Source organism: Pan paniscus, chromosome 13 (assembly GCF_029289425.2).
Source record: "Pan paniscus chromosome 13, NHGRI_mPanPan1-v2.0_pri, whole genome shotgun sequence".
Taxonomy (NCBI): Eukaryota; Metazoa; Chordata; class Mammalia; order Primates; family Hominidae; genus Pan; species Pan paniscus.
The window spans coordinates 16,456,686-16,472,811 of NC_073262.2; the positions used below are offsets into that span (position 1 = coordinate 16,456,686).

A 16,126-nucleotide genomic window follows, 5' to 3' on the forward strand; every position below is an offset into this window, starting at 1 on the left:
TTCGAGAAAGAGTTTGAGTTGAGTTTGTGGAATAGACTAAGAGTAAGATCAAGGAGGGTAGACTTGGATATATAAGTAAAAACTGAGTTCATTCTTAATGTTCAGGAGAGAACAGATCCTGCATCTGTTGTATCTTACGCAGACTCTGTTGGTCAATACAAAAAAACTATATCCATTTGGTTTCACTTGCTCTAACTTGGGATTTCTCAACCTCAGCGCTATTGACATGTTGGGCCAGACCACTCTTTGCTGTGGGTCTGTCACTGGCATTGTAGGATGTTGGCAACATCCCTGGCCTCTACCAGTCAGTAGCCCCTTCCCCAGCTGTGACAATGAAAGGGCCTCCAGACATTGCCAGTGTCCTCTCGGGAGCAGAATTAACCACTGGCTTACATGGTAGCTGTTGTTGCAGGTGAGGAAACTCTGGGACTACGAGTAGGTCTGGGTCATTCTGGTCTCATGGCTTCTGTGAATTGGGAGCCACTGTAGCCGTCTGTTTTTGGGCCTTTCTGAAACTGAGGATGGTTGAGCCACCCAAAGAACACTCAGAGGATGCAGCGTTTGTCAATCAGGATTTACAGATGGAGGAATTTGGGCGGAGAGTTAGTAGTCTGCCCCCAAATCACATGGAAGAACTGATATTTATACCCCTGGGATAACATTCTATACCCTGTCTCTTTTCTCTATAACAAGTGATTTTTATTTTATGCTTTGCAAAGCACCAACACTTAGGTATTGAGTGAGAGGCAAAGCAGGAAGGACGCTCCTGCATTTCTGCTCCTATCCCTGCTCCTGTCTTGGCCAAAGTAGCACAGCTATCACCATTCCATGCTGAGGATGGTTAGTGTTCCTTTTAAAATAGTAACAAATAATGTTCTCTGAATTATTCCTCTATGCCTGCTTGGAACAGAAGACAGACCAGTGTTAACCCAGAAAGCAACACAACAATATTCCTTATGTGCTGTCGGAACTCTCTTTTCAAGGGTAAGGCAGGCTGAGGCTGCAGGGTAAATCTGAAAATCAACAAGGTAGGAAGATACAGAGACTGACTCAAAAAGACCATTTCATCATCCATTCCTGGTCTCTTTCCAGAACAGTCATCTTCTTGCCTCCATATTTCAGTCTTCCAGGCTATCCTGTGCTATTCTGCCAGAGTTTCTTTCCTGGCAAAGCCTTAACAAATAGTACCCCGTTCTTGAGAATCTGAATTCTCATCCTGATAGCATCTTGCTTGGCAATCTTCAAATTCTATATTAATCTAGGAACTTCTCACTCTACCCTTTTTCATAAAATAGGAAATCATCTCAGGGTAGGAGAATCACAACTTGACCACTCATCTCTCCCCTATTTGCCTGTCATGAAATCTAAGATTCTGCATTTTGAGATTGATTTTGTTTTAAATAAAGAGGTTGACTGCTCTAGTTATTTTCTTAAAAGCAGATGAACTTGAAAATTTTGACATATGTATATTTTGTCAGCCAAAGGCATACCATCTATTTCAGGAGGCAATATTATATCCTTGCTAACAATGTGCGCTTTGGAATCGAACTGCCTCAATTCATATTCCAGCTTGCCGCTTTTAGCAATATTATCTGAGGCAAGTTTTCAAAATCATCTGAACCTTCTTTTCTCATCTGTTAGATAGGATAATAATGTTCTCTATATTACAGTTATAGCAATTAAATGACATGATACATGCAAAGTATTTTTAAAAATAATAAAAGCCATCTTCATTATTATTACTACTTTTTTTGAGGGGTCATTGATAAAAGCAAATGCACTATTGAAGAGATCATTAATAAAAGTCAATACAATGTTGAAGGTCATCTTGTCCAATTTCACAATCATCTCTGAGTTATTGGGAAACGTGTTATAATGAATAGATCAACAAAAATATAACTACAGTAAGGCAAAATAATATGAAATGAATTACAAAGACTAAATCACTCTGATAAGAATCAAATTCTCACTGTAGTAAGCCAGTAGAATTTATAAATTGGACATTTAAAAATGTGATTTATTTTGTCCCTATTATAAACCCAGCCTTAAGTGGATTTGTAGGCTTCTAATGGAATTTATGCCATCTTGTTTGATTGTTACTTATAGAGAACTAGGGATTTCTGAAAGAATTTTGCCTTATGCATTAAAGAAAACTTGAAAAAAGAAGTCCTAATGTGTTACTGAAGGTTATACCAAGCATTTGATACTTTAGATCTGAAAGAGTTTTATAAAATCTGGATAAATTAGAATATTTACCTAAATGTCTTCTGACTGATATTTTACTATATTCCTAATATGGGTCTTAGAAAGAGGAGAATAATATAGGCTAATTGCTACAATCTTCATCAATTAAGTAAATTTCTAAAAATGTTAAGGAATGTATAACACAAAACGAGCTAAAGAATTGTTTGCAGAATGAGTGTTGAAGATGTTGGGTTTGTCATGGTTGCCATTCCCTATATCATGCTGTTCTTACCATTGCTGTGACCTTCTTCTCTTGTTCAGCAGGACATTGACATGCAGCATGTAACATGTACTACTAGAAGATGTAACCAGTGATCTGGCTCTTATGCCAGGACAGATTTTGTTCTAGGGTCCTAAACTGGTACTACCTCCATCACTGATTATATCGGTCAGTGGTCCATGCTATTAATACAAGCGGCATGACAATCTTAGGGGTAAGAAACATGTTACAGTTTAGAAAGATCTGTACAAGGTCTACTTACAGAGACTGGTGTCAAAAATTTTTATGAGACTTGGGAAAATCATATATATTTTTTCCTTTCCTCTTCCCTGGGTTTTCCTTATTCCTTAATACATGCAAAGCTGATGGGGTCAGTTTGGGATCTCAAAGGGAATTATCTCCTCTGTATTACAAGAGGCCTCATGGTGAGCTATGCTTTGTTCAAAAAGGATGAAAGCAATTTAAATTAAATAACAATGGATAATCATCTAGTTTATTATGAGGTATTGCCACTTGAATACTACAGTTTTACTATAGAATCTGTTTCAATAGTTGTTTTTTTTTATATGTGACTTAGTACAAGAACTTACTCTGTTATTTTAATGTAGCTATGTTTTTAATTTTTCTTGAGTAGTAGTAAAGAGGGTTATGTCCTGTTCATGGTGACTTACCCCTGCCATCCATTCCTGGGGAACTTGCTTGGCTGCTATGGTCCGTGTGGTGACAGGTTATTCCTTGGTAGACATGAAGTGCAGAGGGTACAGTGACATTAAAGCCCTTTTCATTACCTGAAATCTTGTTACAAACCATCTACCAAGGTATGTTAGACCAAGAAAAATGTCTTCTATTTTCTTCTACAGATTATAACCAGCAATATGCTGAGATGATAATGGGGCCGGATATGAAAACAAATAGAGTACTTTACTTTCTGAAAATCATTCCATAGCAACCAAATGCATTTGAGATGACATCTATCTATCTATCTATCTATCTATCTATCTATCTATTCTAAGAGCATATGTTTGTGTTCAAATGTCTGCTTTTGTAAAAAAGTATTTTTGGAAACTGACATATAAAATGATCAGTACTAGTAATGCTCAATCCTTTCTTGTGTTTTGATATAGTACTGACTTTTTATAATCTATAGACATTTTGTATATAATTTCAGATTAGCTGATATAGCTAGGGTTTAATTACAATTACTTCCTAGAGAAAAAGCTCCTTTGTCTGAACGGTGATAATTCTGAGTATATGATTTAGATGTGCCTATTATAACTGCGTGATTGAAAAAAACTACGGAGTAAATTCACAATTTAAACAGGATAACACAAGGTGTACATTTAACTTATTTATGACACAAATTTTTTCAAGTCTCCATTTTATGGAAAATATGGAATACTGTGTGTTACTTTTATTTATTCATTATAGGACTATTTTCTTTTGGGTCCTTCTTTACCTACTGTAAGCTTTGTAGCTTAATTTGCATTACTTTCTGTATATAAACTAATAAAGAGGCATATTTTTCAATAGACATGAGCCTTTGACTAATTCAGAATGCCTATTTCTTTAATTAGGACAAATTAGAGATTATGTTTTTCTCTGAACAAAATGCATTTTTATGTCAATTAAATGAGAGTTTTTGATGAAATGTTTCCTGACAGAGAGTAAGTAATTGTGATATAATTGTTTGTAGATGAAAAATAACTACCACATTCATGGCAAATGTGAGTTTAATGCAGGTGATTTTCGGGACTATGATGTGTTTTATGCGGCTTTTTATACCCACTGTTTTGGAAGCATTCATAGTACCAGTTAAGGCAAAACCATCTTAATGTTTGTTTTAGTGCTTGGCAACAAATACAGTCTATAAAATATGTAGTAGTTAATATTAAAAGCACATGCCAGATTGTAACATAAAGAGTTTATTCAATCTCTTTAAAGTCATCAATTTGAAGCTTCATCTGAATGAGTTAGCATTTGAGTTCCATATGATTTTCAGCAGGTGAGATCTTGTGAAGTTAGGAATTGGCTACCCCTGCGAGCCCCCACTGGCACAGCCCCCAGTTTCTTAATGAGCTTGCCTCATTGCTGAGTGAGCAAAACACTCTTAACAATGTTCCTCTTGAGCCATCTTTGTTGCAGGGGGAAATAAAGAGAGGCGCCAAGCCTGCAAATTCTTTCCCGATCCCATCGGTTCACCAGGAGAGAACAATTCTGTTTTCCGTGGTTGCGGTTTTTCAAGGTTGCCTTTACTTAGGATTTGATTACCTGTCTCCCTCAACCAATCAGCCTCTCCCACGCACTCTCTTGCCTCCAATAATGATCAACCTCCTTTTCTAAGACCAGCCTCCTCTTTATCATATTGCTTAAACACTTGAGGAAAGAAGACCTAGAAGGCTTTAGGAAAGACAGAGTAATATTTTGCTGGTGTAGAGGGCCTGCTCTTCCGAGACAAGTACTTGCTTTTCATTTTGATCAGCCGTCTGCATTTAAAAGCCTCCTAGCTAGGGACATGTTAATTAAACAGTCTGGGGCTCAGTGCTGCCATCCGTAAATGGGAGGATTAGAGAAATAATATACACAAGTACCTGGTACATACCAAATATGATAGAAGATATCTTCAACCTTTAGCTATAAGAAGAATGGAAAATGAAAAAGAGACAGGTGGAGAGACGGAGGGAGATGAGAGCTGCATGGAGCTGGTATGCTGGTTAGGAGGTAGGAAATAATGAGGCCTCGACCATCTGAGATACAGAAGTCTCCCTGCTGAATCGAAAGGAAGTGCTACAATATTCTTTCAAATTCATCGCAGTTGAGAGAAAACTGGAGCAGAGTGTCATATCAAGAAAGGGCTTCACCAGGATGATCAATGCAAATGGATATGGAGCTTTATTGGAATGAAACATTATCCCGTAACACCAGGTAATTTTCTTTTTAAAAAAATACACATTAAAGTCTTAGAATAGTTTGATATTTACCGACAAGTTGTGAAGATTTTACAGAGCCATATATATACCACCCTATTGCTAATATTTTACACTACTATAGTACATTTGTCACAATGAGGAATAAACGTTGTGGCACATTACTATTAACTAAACTCCATACTTTATTTAACTTTGTTACTTTTCCCCTAACCTCCTGTTCCAGGATCCCCTCTAACACATGACATTTAGTCATTATTTCTCCTTAGCCTTCTCTGAACTGTGACAATTTTTCAGACTTTCTTTTCGACAACCTTGGCAGTTTTGAGAAGTACTGGTCCCTGATTTTGTAGGATGTGACTCAAGTCGGTTTTGTCTGATGTTTTTCTCATAATTAGACTGGGGTTATGGGCTTTGGGGAAGAAAACTTCAGAAGGGATATACTGTTCAATTCCTATCCTAACAAGGGTCTATGCCATCAACGTGACTTACCACTGATGCTGTTAACCTAGCTCACTTGGCTAAGAGAGTGTTTCAGGTGTCTCCACTATAAAACGCTCTTCCCCCTGCTTAGCACTCCATACTCTCTGGCAGCAATAGTTGGCACCGCCTACCCTTACGTGGTGGGGAATTATTCTCTATCTCCTTGAGACAGGGCAGGTATCAACATAAATTATTTAAAATTCTTCTATTCGGATATCTGTCTCTTCCTCTTCTCCCTCCCCCTGTTGACTTCATTCAATCACATATTTATTCAATCACTTAGCTCCTGCATGCTTTTAGCCTACACCTATCATTTTTGTTTTGTAAGCATTTCCTGACTTTCTGATACCATCAGAAGCTCCAGGATGATCTTGTATATTCCCTGCCTTGGCCCTAGAATCAACAATTTCCCCAAGGACTCTGGTTTCTTTCATTGGAGAATGGTTTTTGAAACCAAGATCTTGGTGCTGGGTGTGCTGGTCACTACAGGGGATTCATTGCTTCTAGGCCCTCTCAGTGGACAGAGCTAGGAAATCTATGTGTGCATACTAACCCATGTATGTATACATATCTATAATTATTTCAATAGCCATCCATCTGTGTCCATATTAAATATTTAAGCATGAGTTCACAATGATGTTTCCTACTCTAGTACTGTACCACATGGATCATTCTAGTCTTCCTCCTTTGCTTGTCTGTAACCCCCCATTTGAAAACTGAGAAAATTGGATCTAACTCTTATTGGTTCATTTACTTACTTTTTCCATCCAGGTATACATACATGAAGAGTGGCTTCAGGACTGGTAAGTTATGTTCCTTTGAAAAATAGCTTTACCAACTAGAGGACAGTGCTCATGTGCAGTTCCTTTGCCCTTTTATCTTCTACTTTCCAATAATTTCCAAAGTTACTTAGGTCAACAGTTCTTTAACCCACCCTCTTCAGTGAAGTTATGTTATATACTTAGCATACAGTTAGATCTTTTTGTCGAAGTGTGCATTTCATCCCAGGATCTCTTGATCTACTAGTTATTTTAAATTTGCCTATGTTAAATTTATTCTCTGCTCTGTAAAGTTCTATGAATTTTGACAAATACACAGTGTCATATATTCATCACTATGGTACTGTGTGGAATACTCTCGCCGCCCTAAAAGAATCTCCTGTGCTTCACCTAGTCAACTGTCTCCCTCCCCAAACCCCTTCAAATCTCTGATCAGTTTTCTGTCCATGTATTTCTGCCTTTTCCAGAATGTCATATGAATAAGATCATAGATTATGTTGCCTTTTCAGATAGGCTTTTTTTCATTTAGTAATATGCATTTAAGATTCATCCACATTGTAGCATGGATTAATAGCTCATTCTACTTTATTGCTAAGTAATATTATCTGTGGATGTGTCCGTTTGTTTATCCATTCACCTTCTGGAGAACTCAGTTGCTTTCAGTTTGGGGTGATTATGAGTAAAACTTCTAGAAACATTCAGGTGCAGGTTTTTGTGTGGACATAAATTCAAGTCAATTGGGTAAATACCTAAAAGTGCAACTGTTGGGGGATATGGTAAGTCTAAACTGTCTTTCAAGGTGGCTATACCATTTTGCATTCTGACCAGCAGTATGCTTCACCAGCAGTATGGATATTGTCTTTTTATTTTTTTAAGATTTCAGTCATTCTAATAGGCATGTAATGGTATCTTCTTGTTTTAATTTGCAGTTCTCTAATGACAAATAATGCTGAGTATCTCTTTTATATACTTATTTGCTACCTGTATATCTTCTTTGGTGGGACTTTGTTCAGTTATTTTGCCCATATTTAACTGGGTTATTTATTTTCTTATTGTTGATTTGTAAGAGGTTTTCTAAAGAAATATTTCAGATACACATCGTTTATTAGATATGGTTGTTGCAAATATTTTCTCCTAGTCTGTGGCTTATCTTTTCATTTTCTTAACAGTGTCCTTCGCAGAACAAAGGTTTTTAATTTTTTATTGTATTTATATCCTCTTTTTGTCCATGGTTATATCCTCTGCTATACAGAACTGTTCCACTTACTGTTAGAGCAAATTGCATTCATTTCTGTTGCCCTAAATAATTGTCCATTGGCTGAGAGCTGTGGCTCATGCCTGTAATCCCAGCTACTTGGGAGGCTGAGGTGGGAGAATCACTTGAACCCGGGAGGCAGAGATTCAGGTGAGCTGAGATCATGCCACTGCACTCTACCCTAGATGACAGAGTGAGACTCCATCTCAAAAAAAATAAAAAATAAAAAATAAATAATTATCCCTTATATTGTATTGAAAAGAGCTGCTATATATGGCATGATACCACTCATTATGTTAGTTTTCCCCGTTCTCCATAAAATGACCACTGTGTCTGTCAGAGCTGTCACACAGAAGTCTCTAACCATCTAAACCCCTGAGCATGCCCAGGACTGGAGGGGAACTATTGCGTTCTGTATAGAGTACAACAGTCATGGGCGTTGGACTCAGAGACCTCGGTTCAAATTTTGCTCTTAACATTTCCTGGTTGTGTGAATGTAGAAAAGTAACTTAAGTTTTCTGAACTTTGGCCTTCTCACCTATAAAATGAAGACAATATCGTCCACGTGTCTTAGGTGCTATTAGAAGGACACATACAAAGTGTTTAGCACAGGGCCTGACAGAGTGCAGCACCCAGTAAATGTTAGTGCATACTTGCTTTTGCCCCTTGTGTTCCACGTTTTCTTTCAGCCTCCTGATTTTTCCCAGTGGAACTCTTTACCTTGCATCCATCATTTCTATTGCAATGCATTTCTATGCCTTTTCGAGGAGCTTTTCTATTCCATCTACACTGAAAATGGCTCATCCTATTGATATAATTTCCCTGCTCCCAGCCAATGGCTGCTGCAGCACTTCCTGATATCTAGATCACAAAGTCCCTGATCAGGTTAGGGTAGCACATGTTAAAAAAACAATATACCTGCAAGTTCACCTTTCTCTTACTTCTCATTTCCAACCTATCACCAAGCCCTGGCAATTTGACTTCATAAGATCTTTTCAATGAGCTTACTCTGATTGAATATAAAAACAATTTTTAAATAATTCAACCTAAAATAATAGAAGTATTTTTTGCTTTTATTATTATTTGTAATTAAGTTATAATAATTGTACACATTTATGGAGCACAGTGTGATATTCTGATACATGTATGTAATGTGTAATGATCAAATCAGAGTAATTAGCATCTCCATCACTTCAAACATTTGCCATTTCTTTGAGTTGGGAACATTCAAAATCTGTTTTTCTAGGCATTTGAAAATATACAAGAAATGTTGTTAATTATAGTCACCTACAGTGGTATAGAATGTTAAAATGTATTCCTTCCATCTAGCTGTGCGTTGTGTTGTTAACCAACCTTTGGCTGTGCTTCCCCCTACCCCTACCTGCCTCTGGAATCACTATTCCACTCTCTACTTCTGTGAGATAAACTTGGAAAGAAATAATACTATTAGGATGATAATTTCCCACACATTCATCTATAAATTTATTGCAATTCTAATTAAAAATCCCATATGATTTATTATGGACCTGTCATACTAAAACTTGTTTGGGAGAGAATATGCTGGAGAATTGCCAAGAAATGTATCAGAACATTCTATAAAGCCACAATAACTAAGGCAATCTGATATTGACAATGTGTATTTTATCAATGGAAAATAATAACATAAACATATGTATTTATGTGGTTTGTTCATATATATGTATTGTGTATGCATAGTTGTGTGTATATATAGTATTTATATGCATATATTTAAGCATAACAATTCAAATCATCACGGAAAGGATGGACCATAGCAAAGGGTCTTTATTACACAATAGTTGTGAGCACTGGCCCTGGCACCAGACTGCTTGCTTTGAATCTCGACTCTGTTTCCGGGATTTGAATCTGTCAGAGCTATGTGACCTTAGGCAGGTTGTTTAATTTCTTGGAGCATGGCCTCAGCTTTCTTTTGTGCTGAATAAGAAAATAATAGTACCTAACTCCAAAAGTACTTAGAAGGGTTAAATGAATTAATGTAGGTAAGGAGCATAGAATAGGTGCTGGCACTAAGCACCAGCGAATGTGAACCATTCTTATTATTATCATCCATAATATAGAACGTAAGCAATTGTCTGTTTGCTTTGAAAAGTAACCCTTGGCAGGGCGCGATGGCTCATGCCTGTAATCCCAGCACTTTGGGAGGCTGAGGTGGGTGGCTCGCTTGAGGTCAAGAGTTCAAGACCAACATGGCCAACATGATGAAACTGCATCTCTACTAAAAATATAAAAAACTATTAGCTGGGCATGGTGGCAGATGCCTATAGTCCCAGCTACTCCGGAAGCACAAAAATTGCTTGAACCCGGAAGGCGGAAGTCACAGTGAGCAAGATAGAGCCACTGCCTCCCAGGGCGAGAGAGGAAGACTCCGTATCAAAAAAAAAAAAAAAAGTAAACCTTTAGTGACTAGTTTAAAGCCCTACACTGACAGGTGCCTATCCAGTTGCTGATTTCTTGTGATATGGATTTATTTTTACTTCATGAAATAAAGAGGCAACCTTACACTTTGTTATTAAAATAGTAAGTGGTAAGGAACCCTTTAAGGGATATGGTTTTAACATATTATTCAAAATAGGAATTGCAAACTCAATTGCTTAGAGAGGTCAGCAAGTAAATCAATTTACTAGACTGGGTAGAGCGTGTGGTGAAATGAAGGCCTTCTAGACACTTAAGAAGACAACCAGTTTTCAACACCACCCAATTATTGCCCGGCAGAAACATGCGTGCACATTTTTTAAGATTTTTATTTTCATGCAATATTTTCTGGCTTCTAAATGTTGACAACAAATTCAAAGTTTGAAGCATTGTGTGGATCAAACAAAATAGATGTCTAGAGATCAGAGTTGGTTCATATTGTTTGTTGCAATCTGAGACTTAGAACCTCCTTTAGATTACACTACCCAGTCTTTCTCCCAACCTGTGTACCCCAATTGTACCTTGCACAGTGCTGCCCAGGTGATAAGGGCTCAATGCTTGTTTTTTGTTGAATTAACTTGATTTTAATTCTGAATCTTTCTGATTCCAATCAATGCTTTGAATTAATTATACTAGCTCCCGGCCAGGCACGGTGGCTCACGCTTGTAATCCCAGCACTTTAGGAGGTTTAAGTGGGTGGATAGCTTGAGCCCAGAATTTGAGACCAGCCTTGGCAACACAGAGAGACCCCATCTCTACAAAACAAAACCAAACAAAACAAAACACCACAAAAAAACATTAGCCAGCCATGGTGGTGAAGTGCTGTACTCCCAGCTACTTGAGACGCTGAGGTGGGAGAATCACATGAGCCCGGGAAGGTTGAGGTAGCAGTGAGCTGTGATTGCAGCCACTGCACTTCAGTTGGTGCCACAGAGTGATACCCCATCTTAGTAATAATAATAATGGTAATAGTAATAAAAATGATAGCTCCCTCTGTTAGCCATTTATTTTAAATATCAGGTGCTGGCAGGGACTTTACACATATCCCTCTGATCATTACAATATTCCGTAAAGGTTGCTTTTCTCACTTTATAGATGGGAAAACTAAGAGGTTCAGTTACCTTTCTAAGGTCCAAGGCTAGTAGAATTAGTGATATGACATTGTCTAGGTCTGCCTTTTTGAGGGAGTGAGAAGTCAAAAGGAGTTGCAAGAGGTCCAGATCCCTCTAGGGTGTAATGTTTCCTGGCATCAGCTAACTGGGAATACTGATCACGTCTTGTCCTGGAAAAACTTTTTAGGGCCATTTCATTGGATGACCTTGTCAGGCTTACAATGCAAAAAAAACAAAAAAAAAAAGTTACAGGATAAAAGATGAAAGATGTCTTCCACTTACAAATGGCAAGTGATAGCTATCCAAAGGTTCATTTGTAAATCAGTTGTTTGAAACTCAGAATTCATTTTCCTGCAGAAACAGTTACAAATGGTGGTTATGTTTCCCCTGAGGCTCATCCACAAAAGACCATTTAGCCTTAATGTATCTGAAATAGTGTACATTTGCTGTGAAAATGTGTAGAAAATAGAACTCTTGTAATTCTAGTAATTAAATAAAAGAAAAAGTAAAATTGAATGAGAACTTTAAACTGCATCTTGAATGCTGCTTCGAAAGAAAAGCAGATTTACCCAGAAGAGGATGCAGAACTTTGAAAATAATTTTGTGGGGATTTTAAAGGGGGCTTCTGAATACTTTCACAGCACTTGAGAAGTTAATGAAATCATATCCTTGAAATATCGCATTTCATTTCGTGATTTCTAGATTTTTAACATAATCTTTCCATGATTAATGCTATTTCTAGTGTTCTCTTTAGAAGAAGAAGAAGAAGGGAAAAAAAGGGTGGAAAAGGAAAACACAAATGAAAATGGGCTTCCTAATGATGCAGAAGTTGACAGAGATAGCATGTGAAAGAAAATTAAAGATCATGTTTGTTTTTCGATAGGCATGCAAGAAGCAAAAGTAGCCATGAATTATGAAGAGTGGAAGGAGGAAAACATAGATTCTGATTTCACTTGAGAGAGACAAAACAATGCTGGTGGCAGAGATCTTTTCTCTGAGAAATTCCAGAAACTGTTACTGTTTTATTCCATCATCTCAGGGCATCATACTTCATGGCAAATGTAGGATGGGTACAGGATTGAGATCAAGAGTGCAAAAGTTGCTCAAATGGACTAAATGTTGAGAATACCAAGTACTTATTAAACAAGAGAGGTTTTGTTCTCAAACAAAAGTAATTATCATTTTTTATTGTCTAGGTTTTATCATTCATCTTGTTTAACCTTCAGCCAGGAGAATGAAAGATAGAAGTTTTTAAAATATATATATATATTGTGGGCGGGGTGTGGTGGCTCATGCCTGTAATCCCAGCATTTTGGGAGGTGGAGGCGGGCAGATAACCATACAGGAGTTTCAGACCAGCTTGGCCAACGTGGCAAAACCCCGTGTCTACTAAAAATACAAAAATTAGCTGGGAGTGGTGGTGCATGCCTGTAATCCCAGCTAGTCAGGAGGCTGAGGCAGGAGAATGCCTTGAACCCAGGAGGCCAAGGTTGCAGTGAGCTGAGATTGCACCACTGCACTCCAGCCTGGGTGACAGAGTGAGACTCCATCTCAAAAAAAAAAAACAAAAATACCAAATATATATATATTGAATGGCCAAATGGTTGAACAGGAAATTGAGGAAGAATGAACAACCTCCCAGACACTTCCACAGTGAGTTTGCAAGGAGCCTAAAAGCTAGCTGCACAGAGCAGAGGCCCTTCCTGCCAAATGTAACCTTCTTTAGAAATAGAGAAGAGAATGACAGTTGGGGGACAGGGGTTATTATGGATATAGGACAAAAACAAACCAGGGTAAAGAAACCAAAAACCAGCAAGGCCAAACCAATGGACACCTTGAGGTGATGTGGGCAGACACAGAGTGTTTCCCTTTGTTGTTCTTTGGAGAGTAAGATAGGCTTCCACCACAGACCCTCTTGTCAATAAATCTTCCTGGGTTAAGTGGTTAGTCAGACTAAATTGCTCTTCCACCAATTTGAGCTGACAGCAGCACAGAACCATCAAAACCATTGCTGTGTTGTCCCCATAGCCAAAGAGTGTTGTTGATGTATTTCTGTTAGAGGAAAATTTTAACTTGCCTACCTTTATTTTTTTAAATCATTTGAATTTAAGGCACTAGTTCCCAGTAGGATTCACTATGACAATTTTCAGTGATGAGAAAAAGCATCAAGGGTTTCTTGTCTCTGAAGAATTGTGTTCTTTTTGGCCAATAAAATTAAAATGAAATAGATTTAAATTGTATTAATTCCTAATTTAAAGCTGAAGTTTCAAGTCACCTTCCATTACTATTGTATGGGATTTCTACATAAACCCATTGGGACCTGAGACAGGCTAAGCCTTACTAAATTTCCTGGCTACAGGGATATTTCTTTTGGGGATTGGAGATGAGAAGGGGTAATATCGACAATCTCATTTTCTCCTTAATTCTTCCTTGATTGAACTGGTGTCCATTTGCTTAACTTATTCACTGTGTGTTATAGAAATTTACAAGTTACTTTGCAAGTGTAGCTATATTAATGTATGTGCTATCTTTTCTTTCTTCAATTAAATTGTGAGCTCTTTTAAGTAAGGAATTATATTTTTTCTTCTCCCACAATGACCAAAGCCAGAGTGTCTTACTTAAGACCCTTGAAAGTGGAATACAAAAAGTATTTTCATGCAGTCCATACTGCCTTGTTTGCTAATTGCTGTACACATGCAGACATCATCTCACCAACTATGCCCTAAGCACCTCATTGGTGGAGTCTTGTTTTGAGGTAGCAGTTGTAACAGTTTGGGTCTTTTATTAGTGCATTGTAGGGACAGAGTAGCCTCTCAACAAATAGTTGTTTGTTAAATAGTCAAGTTTGGAGCGCAGTAGATGAGACAAAGTAGAAAATGAGAGCTTTTGCATTAAACTATGACAACTAAAATCTATATTTAAAGTTTACAACCTAACTGTATGTTCTTTTTAGTACATACCACATCATTGAAACTTGATAAATAATGTTTCCTCAATACTATTACTTAATGAGTAATAAAAATATGACGCTGGCAATAAAAGCTGTTATATTGTTACTGCCTTACCTCCTGGTTGGTGAGCAAATGCTAGAAAGAAAAAATGGGAAATAGTTTAAATTTGAGAGTTTTGGATCATTTTCTTGGCAAAGTCAAGAGACCATTTGCTTCTTTTAAGCAGTCTAAAAGGTGTCAAAGGATTAGAAGCAAAGGAAATATCAGCATTGCTGTGCTGTTAGACAGATTCCTAGAGAATCAAATAGGGATGGTAACAAGATTGAGCAACCCATCTCCTTAGAATTTTGCTTCCCTTTACACCGACAACCTCCCTATTTTATTTTTAATTTCCCATAGAAATAAACAGGAATGCTAAAATATTTTTTGAAGATAAATTCTATAATCATTTCAAGTTTGATTGTTGATAAATATGATATGGATGAATATAAAGAGTAGATTTTCAATATGAAAAAAGAGTCTCCTAAAATGACGTGGGTTGTAAATTAGAGATGAATTTCTTATTAGTTTTAGTGCCTTTTGTGTCTCCTATTGTCAGCTTAAATGGTCTCACACAACACATCTGTTGCTAGGCTCATGAGATGGAGCAGAGTTCAACAGGTACATTTCAAGGCCAGGAAGGCTGATAAACTGAAGCTTCAGTAGGTAAGAGAAGCACTAGAAACATAATGATGAGCGAAATTGAGAACTATCAAGAGGCTAGAAATCCGGTTAGAAAACAAACCACAGGATTGGTAGGATCTGAAAGTTGTCACAGCTTCAACAGTCAGTATTGCCAAAGAAAATAAAATGGGGCACTTTTTAAAAGCAGTAAACTTCGATTTCACTCAGGAATAACTATTGCAATGTGGGAGAGACCTCAGCATAACAGCTCAGTCCAACGAAAGGCAGGAGACTGTTTAAATGCTGGGGTGTACCCAAAGAAAGACATTAAGGGAGAGATTGGTCCATGTGATTAGGCTATCTGGGTTTGCTAACTAGTGTTCACCTAGAGGAGCAAACTTCTCATATCTTTTTGACAGAAATTAGTGGTGCAAGTTGGAGCAAGGCATCCACTGAAATTAGGTCCTTACTGTCCTACAGGGACTGGGAATGAGAACTATTGCCTTGAATGTTTGTATTTCAAGGAGATGGCTCTCATGTCCTTGAGGAGCCACTTCTGGATGGTAAAAGATTTATTTCAATGGGGGCAGAGAAAGGATTTATAATTGCAAGCTTTCTAAAATAAGTGCTTTAAGAGGGATTCAAGGGCCTATTGGCCTATCACCAGGTCTTGGCTGGAACAAACAGTAAATTCTCCTGGCAGCATTGAGCTTTCTCAGAAAGTCATTTTAAGGGGAGTTAGTGCAAGAAAGACTGAAAAAGAAGTTGTCCCAGAACTGTTCTCACCTTCGATGCAGGCTGCATCTCAGCCTAATATTTCTCCTGATATTATTATCTCAGGGGACTCACAGTCAGGAAGAGTTGGTAAAGAGGTTGTCAGACTTTAATCTCCCCCAACTTCTAGTAACTTACCAGAAGATGCCACAAAGTTTAGTGGTGATGGAGACCCCTCTAGCTAGAAGAAACTTTTGGTATTTGTTTTTATTCTATTTGTGATGTGTTCTAGCATTGTGAAATGAGGCAAAAAGAAATGCTGAAGCTGGT

General features: G+C 37.6%; 1 protein-coding gene across 2 annotated transcripts in view; it reads left to right on the forward strand.

The window, feature by feature from the left end:
• Positions 1-16,126, forward strand: part of DPP10 (dipeptidyl peptidase like 10) — a 1,401,293-nt gene that overhangs the window by 14,589 nt on the left and 1,370,578 nt on the right. Inside the window, exons 1-2 of one of the 2 annotated variants that reach the window (XM_063595114.1) lie at positions 4,885-5,386; positions 6,643-6,674. The exons of the other annotated variant lie outside the window; for it this stretch is intronic. The gene's annotated coding sequence lies outside the window, so the exon portion shown is untranslated. Of the gene's footprint in view, positions 1-4,884; positions 5,387-6,642; positions 6,675-16,126 lie in introns of those variants that run through there. 2 annotated transcript variants of the gene reach the window in all.